The sequence below is a fragment of the Atta colombica genome, unplaced genomic scaffold (genome assembly GCF_001594045.1).
Source record: "Atta colombica isolate Treedump-2 unplaced genomic scaffold, Acol1.0 scaffold96, whole genome shotgun sequence".
Taxonomy (NCBI): domain Eukaryota; kingdom Metazoa; phylum Arthropoda; class Insecta; order Hymenoptera; family Formicidae; genus Atta; species Atta colombica.
Genome location: NW_017259590.1, coordinates 9,465 through 10,830, shown reverse-complemented (window position 1 = coordinate 10,830; position 1,366 = coordinate 9,465). Strand labels below are relative to the sequence as shown.

Below are 1,366 nucleotides of genomic sequence, written 5' to 3'. Positions count from 1 at the left end.
ATATATATAGGATGTCCCATGTAACTGTAATCACTGATCGCGATTTTTCTGATACTTCCGATAATCTGACAAAAAAGTTTTCAGTAAAAATTAGTCAGTTTTCAATCGCCTATAAATTACAATATTAAACATTCGCAAAGACCTCTACTTTTTTTGGTAAAAAGTCAAGGTCATCATATTATAATTTTTTAAATGGAATCACGTGTTCTTAACTTAATAGTATTGATGTCAAGATGAATGATCTAGTCTACTACGAGTACTATGATCTTGAAATAACAAATATTATTAATATGACTGCGTTCAGCAGAAAAAGCAACTTTGCAACTGTTGTAAAATTCTTGAATATGATTGGTTTATACATTTAGATTTAGTAAGAAACTAAGGGAGAGAAACAAGACCAAACATATATGATATTCTTGACGATATTCTATCTTAATTTTCAACTTAATCCATTCTTATCTCGTAACAATGAAATAGTTTGGATTGGATATCTTAATTATAATTGCTAACTGATGCCCCTATTCATTCAGTGAATAAGGTCTATATTCAAAGCTTTCTAAAATTTATCTCTAATATAATAATTTAGATACTCTACGAATTATTATATTAGCTCTAAAGATAAATTTTAGAAAGCCTTAAATACAAGGTCTGACTACGAATATGAGTATAAGTGTCTTGCCTAATTTATTTCGCTTTCATCGGTATAATTCGTCTTTTTGACATTCAGATATTCATTTTATTTTTTTACTACGATAACTTGTTTACAAATCTTGTGATGTTTGCATGCGTTGGATATTTTTTTTCGACTTAAATGTTGATCTGAGAGTGTTAGCTCATGTTTATATGATTACGAAATATCTGAAACGCATCAAAATAAAATACAATTGAAATTTAACGATGTATACTGCGTTCCAGATATAATTATTCGTGTAATCATGTAATCGATATAATTTGACTAAAGAAAACGTAGTGAAATGTTCAATATTTTGATCATAGATTATTAGATTTGTTGATTAATAAATGATTGACCTAACAATTACGATTAAGATTACATTTTTACCTCGTTATTAATCTTATTATCTTAATTTTTGTTTTACATTATGACTCTATATACGACTGTTACAATCTTTTTCTTTAACATTTTTTCATTAAAAAGAATAAAGATTATAGTTGTGTTTTAAATTTATTGCTAGCGCAGTCTGAAAACTGGAAATCTATAGTTTATATTACGTGTACTATAGTTCTTTTTAGCAGTAAATTTTAGAATCTAGAAAGCCATTTTAGATATTTAAATTAGAGGAAACACTTTGCATATAATTATACTATTTTAAATTATGTATATATATATATATATATATGTATATAT

At 26.0% G+C, this 1,366-nt stretch overlaps 1 protein-coding gene across 1 annotated transcript in view; it reads left to right on the top strand.

Moving 5' to 3' along the window:
- The window catches only part of LOC108693740 (E3 ubiquitin-protein ligase RNF123), a 14,394-nt gene that overhangs the window by 12,312 nt on the left and 716 nt on the right, over positions 1 to 1,366 (top strand). The window lies entirely within an intron of this gene.